This window comes from Benincasa hispida, chromosome 9 (genome assembly GCF_009727055.1).
Source record: "Benincasa hispida cultivar B227 chromosome 9, ASM972705v1, whole genome shotgun sequence".
NCBI classification, from domain to species: Eukaryota; Viridiplantae; Streptophyta; class Magnoliopsida; order Cucurbitales; family Cucurbitaceae; genus Benincasa; species Benincasa hispida.
The window spans coordinates 76,110,694-76,121,534 of record NC_052357.1 but is presented as its reverse complement, the minus strand read 5'-3'; positions in this window follow the sequence as shown (position 1 = coordinate 76,121,534).

Here is a 10,841-nt window from a genome sequence, read left to right as displayed (position 1 = left end):
AAAGAGAGAGAATAATCCAAGTGTTGGCATGAAGTGGCTGTCTGCCGCACACGACTTCGAAGGGCGTTTTTCGGTCGCGAACTCTGCTGGCTATTGAAGCTGAACTGAGCCACATCTAACAACTGGACCTAGTTCTTCTGCTAGCGTCGATAAAGTGACGCAGATATTCCTCGAGCATACTGTTGAAGCGTTCCGTCTGTCCGTCAGTTTGGGGATGATAGCTAGAGGAGATATTCAGTGATGATCCCAATATTCTGAACAATTCTGTCCAGAATGTCCCAGTGAATCTTCCGTCCGATCGCTACAATGCTCATGGGGACACCCCATAATTTCACGATGTGTTTGAAGAACAGCTGAGCAGTCATCACGGCTGTGCACATTTTCGGCGTTGGGACGAACGTGGCATTTTCGAGAACCGGTCGATGATAACAAGGACCGATTCAAACTCTCCCACCTTGGCAAATGGGTGATGAAGTTGAGAGACACACTCTCCCACGGTCTAGAGGGCACAGGTAGGGGTTCAGCAGACCCGCTAATTTCGCCCTTTCGACCTTATCTTGTTGGCAGACAAGGCAAGTCTTGGTAAATTGCATGACATCGTCTCGAAGACTTGGCCAATAGTAGCCTTGCTTCAGAAGGCATAAGTCCTCTGCAACCATTATGTCCTGCCCACGGTGTGTCGTGACACTCCTTCATCAGCGACCTTCGTAACTCCCCGGATCTGGGGATGTAGAGGCGATTGCCTTTGGTGTATAGTAGATCATCTTCCACCCAGAACTGGCGTGTCTTCCCCTCCCTGGCAACTGTAAGATGGCCTGCGCTGCTGTATCATTTGTCAAGTGAGTTTTGACAGTTTCTCGTACTGTTGCACTCAACGTACTTGCTTGTAGGCGGCGAACATGCACAGGGCCGCATGTTCGCTCTTCCGGCTAAGAGCGTCAGCCGCTTGGTTGCTCTTCCCCGGTCTATGTTCGAATTGGAAGTCGAACTCCGCTAGACATTCCTGCCACCGTGCCTGTTTGGACGACAACTTCGGTTGGTTGAAGAAGTGACAAATGGAGTTATTGTCGGTCTTGACCACGAACTTGGCCCCCAAGAGATACTGTCTCCAGGCCCTCAAGCAGTGAACTACTGCTAACATCTCTTTCTCGGAGGCGGCATACCTCCGTTCGGCATCATTTAGTTTTCTACTCTCATACGCGATGGGGTGTCCGTCTTGGAGGAGAACACCGCCCAACGCAAAGTCAGAAGCATCAGTCTCTACTTCAAATGGCTTGGTCACGTCGGCAATTCCGAGGACCGGCCCCTCAATCATCACTTTCTTCAAGCCCTCAAAGGCGGCTTGACATTCAGAAGTCCAGCTCCATTGGCTATCCTTCTTCAACAGTTCGTTAATGGCCCTGTTCTTCTCGAGAATCCTTCTACGAACGCCTATAGTAGTTGGCTAGTCCGAGGAAGGATCGTAGTTCGGTCACGGATGATGGTACCCTCCAGTCTCTAATTGCGGCACCTTGCCCTCTTCCATACCAATCTGACCACACTCATCACGTGGCCGAGGAAATTTATGCGCTCTTGGGAAAGGAGCACTTCTCTCTCTTTACATACAACTGATTTCTCCTCAGCTTTTCAAAAGACTAGTTGGAGTGACGCGATGGTCCTCCAACGAGGCACTATAGACCACAATGTCTCAAGATATACTACGACGAATTTGTCGAGGTATTCGTGAACACTTGGTTCATTAGGGTACAAACGTTGCTGGAGCATTGGTGAGGCCAAAGGGCATCACGAGGAATTCGAAGGCTCCATATCTCGTGACACAGGTCGTCTTGGTTCGTCTCCTTCAGCAATTCGAACTGATAATATCCAGACCGTAGGTCCAGCTTCGAGAAATACTTAGCACCGTGAAGCTGATCAAATAAGTCAGTGATGATAGGAAGGGGATATTTGTTGCGGACTGTGAGCTTATTCAAGGCCCGATAGTCGATGCACAACCGGAGGCTCCCATCCTTCTTCTTCTGGAACAGTACTGGGGCTCCATAAGGAGCCTTTGCCGGTCTAATAAATCCTGCCTCTAACAACTCGTCTAACTGTTTCCGAAGCTCAGCCAATTCTGGGGGCCATCCGATATGCATTCTTGGCAGGCGGCTTTGGCCCTGGCAACAACTCAATCTCATGGTCAATCCCCCTTCGTGGGGGTAAGGACTTGGCAGGCTTTCGGCATGACATCCCGATACTCTTCCAAGACAAATAGAACGTCTTGGGGGATCTCCTCTTCAGTGGACTCAACTGATTCTATCGGGATGGCCATGAACGTGGGTTCGTCGTGGGCCAGGCCCCTCTTCAATTGGAGGGCTGAGATCATTCTCACCCCATTTGGCTGCTTGATACTGGCTTGGACTACGGTCGGTGTAGATCCGGTAATGTCTAAGCATTTGGCAAGGGGCATTGGATGACTTTATGTTCAAGCAGAAATTCCATTCCCAGTACCACGTCGAAATCATCCATCTTGGCAATTACGAAGTCAACGAAGCCCTTCCAATCTCCTAACTTCATCACTGGAGTTCTCTTCGCTATCCCGTAATTGGTAGGGCTGCGGAATTCACAGCTTTCATCTTCCCTGCATCTCTTTCCCAATTCAAGTTCAGGCGGCGAGCTTCCCTTTCAGCCATGAAGTTATGGGTAGCCCCAGAGTCAACCATCGTGGTTTTTGGCCGATCTTTGGTTGACCCAAGCGTCCACATACATGAGACCTTTCTCTAGTGGCTTCGTCGCCTTTCCCATATTCTTCTGAAGTGCAGATAGGAATTTCAATGCCCCATCCTGGATTCTCAATTTCTGCACTGGCTCGGTTACCGTCTCCTCCAGTTCAGCCTTGTTCGGAGGTAGAGGCCAATGTGGCTTGAAAAGCATGAACGCAGTTCGATTTGGACATTCGCCGTCCTGTGTGGCCCTCTACATATGAAACAAGATAGGGGGCGATTGTAATTGTTATGCTGTTTGTCGGCCCCCGCCAGTTGTTTCCTGATCTCGGTTGGATGATTTTACGGTCCCCCCTGTGTCTTGTCTCCTCCCCAGGTCGAGGAGGACTGGAACGGCTGTTTCTGTTTCCCCCATTGGAGAGAGTTGATTGTTTCCTCACATCTTGTGAGTCAGTGCTAAGGTCGTACAGCGTTCAGCTGCCGCGTAGGCAGAGGGAAGATCCTGTACTCTCTGTTTATATAGTTTTTGATTTTGCCCACGGTTTCAGCCCTTCCACAAGCAAAAGACCTTTGTCTTTTTCAGACATATCTCGTATGTCCAACATGAGTTCCTGCAAACTGTTTTACATAGTCCCTGATGTTACCTGTTTGCTTTAACTCTCGAAGTTTTTGTCGAGCCAAGATCTCGACATTTTCAGGGAAGAACTGCGAACGAAGTTCTTGTTTCAATCTATCCCAAGTATCAATAGTGCAGCGTTTTCCTGTATGTCTGTAAATCGTGATCTCCACCACAATTTCGCATCTTCAACTAGATGCATCGTTGCTATTGTGACTTTCGACTCTTCAGTCACTGTTTCGTCGCCTTGAAGTATTGCTCAAGGTCGAAGATAAAATTTTCCAGGGCTTTCGCTTCTCGCACCCCACAGAAGGGTTTCGGTTCTGGGATTTTTATTCGGCTCACTGCCATTGCTCCCCCAGGTGGGGCTTGTTCCCTACCGCCTCGGATGGTGAGATTCACTCTAGCACTCAATCCGCTATCTCGGCTCTGACGACATCCAGGGCCGATTGAAAGTCTTCAGATAAGTCAGTTACCATTGAAGTATTGCTTTTTGGGAGCTGTCCAGCTCTTCGACATGCTCTCTATGTGGGCAACAGAGCCGAGGAGCTATCGCCTCGTTCAAAGCTGCCGGACCGTACTGTCTTGGTCTCGAGGGTTTCTACCCTCATCATCAACTCTCTGACGGGTAATCCGTCTAGGCGGCCTACCACCGCATCAATTCCATCGGCTTTCTCGGCAACTTCTTGTAGCCGAGTCTCAAGGAAACGAACATTATCTGGGACCTCTTCAGGTAGAGCATTTGTTCTTCCATCTCTACCAATCTGTCCACATGGGACTTGTTCAGGTTCTTCGTCGCCGACATGATCACTGATCTCTCTCTATAAAGCCAACTTGGCTCTGATACCAACTGTCACAATCGCTCTTTCGGAAGCTTCTCTTAGCGATTGTGCGGCACTTGTTCCCGCTCACGAACAAGCTAGCCAACTCGATTACGGACTGCCGATGGCACACCGAGTGCCTCTTGCAACCTCCACCCCCGTTTTAGGGAAAACGGTTTTAGAAAACGGGTTTGGAGAAAAGGTTTTCGTAGAAGATTTGTGAGTGTGAATAAAGAAAGAAAGATTGTAGTAGACTAGAAGCAATAAGCAACAACAACGGCTTTATAGAGTACTACTCCGGGTATGAGGAAATGATGGTTAGTCTTATCCCCATATAGTGCATTCTGAACAAAAGCCAACTGGCGCCCTTGCATATGCAAAAGGGCGAGTGGTCACTTACAATGAAATGTAAAGAAAGCAAGCTAACTACACTAATACAATACAGGATATGAAAGTAAGCTAGAAAGGGGTTGGATTGGGCATGCGGCCATGGGCAACAGGCCCTGGACAAGCATGACCGTTACACACGGCAGCAAGATGATTTTCCCTTTTTTTTTTTTTAATTAAGAATCTCTCCCTAATTCTAATTCAAAACATAGAAATAATAAATTAAACCAAGGTCCAACTTAACCAAAAAATTCCAAAGTTCCCAGATAATTAAATTAAATTTGGGCAACCCATCTTTTCGATTAACACTTGACTCTTAATTTCAAAAATAAAATCCAATAAGAAATTAGATTAGAAAATTTCATCAAAGGACTTAGGACGTCACAACAAGATAATGGTGTTCGGACTAAATGGGCCTCCGTCTAAATTTGCCCATTCCAAATAGTCATTTTGCCATGATCTTGATTAAGGTAAAGCTTTCTAAAAGATATAAATTATCAAATATATTATAAATATTATGATAATAGATACTTATTAGATGATTATCCTGACTATTTGTCATGCCCCTATTTTCAAAAGTGTTATCCATGTGTCCTATTTTCAAACACCTTTTAGTTTCCATTTAGATTCTTTTAATAAGCATCAAACTAGTTAAGGAATTTTATCTACATCTTATTCATATCATTTTATTGTTAAGATATAAAACAAACTCATATGTCAACCAATAAAATCGAAAGATAAGGATGTCAGGAAAACATGCACTTTGGTAATGCAAATTGGAATTCACGGAAACATTTCAAATCCTAAATCCAACACTAGAACATTGTTTTCAAAAGGTTTATGCACTCCTGAAACAGTTGCATAGTGAGATAAGTTAACATCCATTATAACTGTGAAGGGGTCGAATCCCAAACGAAAGCATGTAAACGCCTTGCATTTCGATTTTTCGGTTTATATAAAACAAAATCAGAACGGAATAGAGTCAAATGGAGGATAAATCATGTTTATACATTCAACATGCCTTTTAGTAAGAAAAAAATTGAAGAAAAACATTTTCTTACCTTTGTAGATCCCTTTGTCTTCATAAAAATCCCAAGTTTTCGAGTTTTTTCTTCGCAATGTATCTCTAACGAACAATGAACACCACCGTAAGAGAGACCTCGATAAGGATAAAATGTTGAGAGAATTTGGAGGCTAGGTTTTCACGATCAATTCCACTTCCTAATTTGGGCAAAATAAACAATTTATATGGAGAAGGGTTTACTCCTTCTCCAAGTATTTCCATATTTTCCCTTAGGGCTCAATTAATCAAATAACATTTATTTGATTAATCAGCAAACATAATAAATAACCATATATATTAAATCTAATTTAATGTATATAGTTAATTAATTAAATAAACATAATATGTTTATTTGTCACCACCTCTCAAAATTAACTGATTCTTTATAAATCTAATTCATAAGAATTCATTATTTGAATCCTATTCAAATATTTTTCTCTTAATTAAAGATCAAATCTATAATTAATCATATCATATTAATCTCATTAATATGCTATTTCATCAATTGATTTGAACAATTCAAATCATTCCCCTTGCCTTTCCTTTATTGAGCTATCGAGGGAACTTTTGGACATATGGATTAGAAGCTCCAATGATATGAGATTAATTTATTAAACTCCTTTAATCCAATTAATCAATATTCATTAGCTACCGATCACTTCACTAAAGACTAATAGTTGCATTATTCGCACTGTAGATATATTTATGTGTCCATGGATATAACCAATCAACAGAGTGATGACCCTTCACAAATGCTCATAACTACAACTGGGTCAAAATACCGTCTGATTCCTCTAATGAACAAACAGTTTATAGTCCAACTATAAACTAACACCTCTTGGGCCAGTGAGAGGTTGAGACCTCGTCGTTTAAGACCCGGAACCAGCTATTAAGAGAGAAATTTATCTACTTTCCAAGGAATGAGAATGAGTAAATTTCATCTTGTATATGTGTTCCCAGCTCACTAATCTGACAAATCCCCAAAATGGTAGGCATATTGAATCGGCTATCTTGGTCACTCTCACCCATACAAATCAAAAGACTACCATCATAAACAAAAGTTCACAACTCACTCAAGATTAAGGTCAAGTCTCATATGGTCATCCTAGTAAAATATTAGTTTCTTCAAGTAATAGTGTTAAAAAGATAAAACTAATTATTTCGTGGTCCGATCTACGTATAAGCTTCTTTATACAAGATACCTTTACTCACGTGTCTTTACATGAACAATATGGTTTGTATTGTTTGTAACACTTACATCTCATGTAACAATTACAAATTGGGTCGTATCCGCAGTGTTACCAAGATAAAGTACCTAACCTTCATCCATTTACTATAAATCTTTTAGGTTATTAATTGAACATGAACCACTTGTATATCAACCACATACTATTCAAGTGACATCATATAACCTTGGATTTTAGTTTATTAGATTGAACTAATACTATCTAAATGTCAAATAAAATACCTCTTAATTTATTACATAAATAGTTTGTGTTAACAAAACTACAAACCACGAGATGCATTAGATTTAAGACATCCATCCCAATAATCTCCCACTTGTCCAAAGCTAGTAGAATGTACCTACAATAAAAGACAAGTGGGAAAGTAAAGTATCAATATACAATGTAATAAACTAAGGCATACAATATACCCAATAAAATCTTCCACTTGCCCTAGTTTAGATGACTCATATTTCATATACCCGACCCTCCAGGTGACCCTAAAAAACTTTAGGCGTGAGAGCCTTTGTAAATGGATTAGCAATATTGTGCTTCGAGGTAATCTTTGTGACGATCACATCTTCCCGTTGCACGATCTCTCTAATAAGAAGATACTTGTGCTCCACGTTTGTGGCCACGAGGCTCCTTGAAGTTTGCCACAGTACCATTGTTTTCAAAATAAAATGTGATGGGCAAGGACATATTTGGAACAACTTCAAACAGGGTTCTATTTCTTATTTCTGATACACCGTTTTGTTGAGGTGCATTAGGTGCTGAGAGTTAAGATGTGATTCCATGTTCTATTATATATTTATGGAATTCAATATCCATGTACTCTTCACCTCGATCTGATCAAAGTGTTTTAATATTTTTACTTAACAAATTTTCAACTTCGGCCTTATACTCCTTGAACTTTTCAAGTGTGTCGGACTCTTCAACCTTATACTTATTGAACTTTTCAAGTGTGTCGGACTTATGTTGCATTAGGTAAACATGTCCATATCTTGAATAATCGTCCATAAAAGTGACAAAATATTCAAACCCTCTTCTAGCTTCTACATTCATCGAACCATAAAGGTCTGAATGTATAAGCTCTAAGGGTTATTTGGCTCTATAACCTTTTCTAATAAAATGTCGTTTTGTTATTTTTCCTTCTAGACAAGATTCACAAACAGGTAAATTATTTTCTTCTAACTCGTTTAGAAGCCCATTCTTAACTAATCTTTCAATCATATTGAGATTAATGTGACTTAGTCTTAGATGCCAAATATGAGCATTATCTTTACGAGAAAATTTTATTTTCTTAGTTTTAGTGGTTACAGTGTTGAACATTTCAATATTGTGGAGCATTTTAGATATTAACGACCTTAGTACATATAAGTTGTTGGGATTAGTGTCCTAATTCTCTCGGAGTCTCGTTGTTTGTAATGATACACATTGTTTTATGAATAAAATAACTGTTATTTCATTCTGGCATTTACTCATATCCAATAAACAAAGCTCCATGATTGTCTACTATAAATTTAAGCATGTATATGTGATATACAAGTGGATCATGTCTTAAGTGATAACCTAAATAGGTCTGTAGTATAAGGATTAAGGTGGGACACCTGATCCTAGTGACACCATGGATACGGTCCACTTTGTAGAGGTTTGCAAGTGTTGTAAACTACTACAGATGGTAGAACCTAACCATTCACATGGAGACATGCGAGCGGGGGTATCCTATACAAAGAGTTTGTATAAGATCGGACCACGAGATAACTAGACTCTGTATATAACGTCGTTGATACTGAGACTTACATCTCACCTAAACGACCATAGGTGACACGACCTCAATCCTGAGTGTTTTGGGAACTCTTGCCTTTGAGGGCGGTCCTTTGATTAGTATGGGTGAGAGTGGCCAGATTGCCAACTCAACATGCCTACATTTTTGGAGACTTGTCTGATTTGGGAGTTGGGAACTCAATCCACAAGATGGAATTCACTCCTTTCCCGAAGCATGGATAAGTAGAGAGATTGCTCCCTTAAGGGTTGATTCCAAGGCTTGAACATAGTGGCCACTGAAGGATCTCTTAACGAATAGCATCCATGAGCGCATTCGAATCTTTTCGATTTCACCGTGACTGAAATACACCATATACATTCTAACATACAGTTATACAAATAAACAGTAATTATCGGCATGCTTTGGACACTAAAAAAAACAAGGAAAAAGTTCTCATACCAGTTGAAGACACTCTCCAAGCTTTGGAACTCATATGCAGTGGAAGACCTTTACGTGATCTCTATTGCCCAGCAAATACATCGGCTGCAGCAGCACGATAAATCACGAACAAATGAACGCAGCGGGGACGACATCACCAAAATGGAGCCCTTGGCATTCTTAGAGTGAGAATCCAAAGTGTGGTCTTTGGTGAGTTTAGTAGAGGTAGGAGGAAGAACAAATCGTGTAGACGATAAGCAAGTGGGAGAGAAAAGGAAGCTATCGTATAGCTAAATGCTTATTGTTTAGAAGAAGCTACACAATCGTGTAGGTTTTACTAAACGATCGTTTAGAAAAAGGTAGACGATCATTCAGAAAACACGACACACTATACGATCGTTTAGGAACTAGTGTGCGATTGTTTAGGCACGAGGTGTACGATCGTTTAGGCGCTAAATGACTATCGTATAGGCTCTCAACTATACGATCGTTTAATGTTTCCATATCGATGCCAAATTTTCTGAACTTTTCGAACTTTTGCAAAATGAAACAAATTTTCATTTTATTCTTCAGTTACAATAACTGACGCGGCTGTTCCTACTAGCGCACGTCCGAAAGAAATTTTAGGCCAATTATCATATAATTAATCAATTAAATAATTAATAAATATAATCATATTATATTCTTATCCATAATTTGATATCACATATCTACTATAGTAATTTCACCTCTACTTAATATAAATCATATTTATATCTAATTTTCTCCAAAATAATGTATCTCATACATTTAGTCAATTATATCATATATAATCGAACTTCCTCTTGTCAATTTGAACATTTCAAATTAACCAAAATACTAATTCTCGACTTTATCCAAGCTACCCAGGGGACCTAATGGACATGTGGCTCGAAGCTTCAATGGTCCATGAATAGCTGACTAAACTTTTTAGCCACGAGATCCACCATTCGTTAATTGTCAGGCATTCCACTAAAGACTAATAGTTGAACTCTTCTTATCACAAATATATTTCTGTGTCCATCGGATATAACCAATCATGAGTACGATGACCCTTCACAGATGCTCGTAAGTACAGCTGGGCCAATTTACCGTTTTGTCCCTGTAGTTACATCTCACTCTTTAAGTACCACTGATTCCTCTAATGAATAATACAACATAGTCCAACTATGTGTGAACACCTCTCGGGCTAAGAGAATGTGTGTGGCGCCACATCGTTCAAGCCCTGGAATCAGCCCTTAAGAAAGTTATCTATCTACTTACCCCTGCTTTGGGGAAGAAGTGAATTCCATCTTGTGTAACTGAGTTCCCAGCTCCCAAATCAGATGAATCTCCAAAATGGTAGGTTTGAATCGGCGACCTGGCCACTCGCATCCATACAAATCAAATGACCACACTCAATGGCAAGAGTTCCCAACTCACTCAGGATTGAGGTCATGTTACCTATAGTCATCCTAGTGAAGTGAAGTCTCTGTCATGATCGATGTTATATAACAAGATGTTAACACTTCGTGGTTAGGTCTTATACAAACTCTTTGTATAAGACGCCTCCGCTCGCATGTCCCCTACATGAATGATCATGATCAGACCATCTGTGACAAGTCATAACATTTATGACCATTCCACAAAGTGGGTCGCATCCGTAACATTACCAGGATAAGGTTTCCCCCCTATATTCATATACTACTGACCATTTAGGTTATCACTCAAGACATGATCCACTTGTATGTCACCATATACATGGTTAAGTTACATATAGATAACTAGGGATTTTATGTTTATTGGTTTGTGGTAAAACAAATAAAACA